Raw genomic sequence first — 310 nt, forward strand, 5'->3', positions numbered from 1 at the left:
AGTTGGAAAAATCTGTTAGCTTTAGCTTATTATCCAGATTACTTTCTTTATATAGCAAGCTTTCAGGAAATGAGTTCTCTTGATCTTGAGATGAAAACCGCAAAGTTTAAAATATATACTTCCCTCAAACAACTTCTGGGTGTCTAGTATATGTAACAAATTCGCGTGTCTGTTTTATGCGAATGAAGAGCAGGGGAAAAATCGTTAATTTTAATTGTTATATCTTCATGGACGAAAAGAAAAAAATCCTAAATTAATATGTATGTATAAAATGCATATACAAATAAATATGACCTTTATACCCCCCCCC

Source organism: Penaeus monodon, chromosome 34 (genome assembly GCF_015228065.2).
Source record: "Penaeus monodon isolate SGIC_2016 chromosome 34, NSTDA_Pmon_1, whole genome shotgun sequence".
In the NCBI taxonomy this organism is placed as follows: Eukaryota; Metazoa; Arthropoda; class Malacostraca; order Decapoda; family Penaeidae; genus Penaeus; species Penaeus monodon.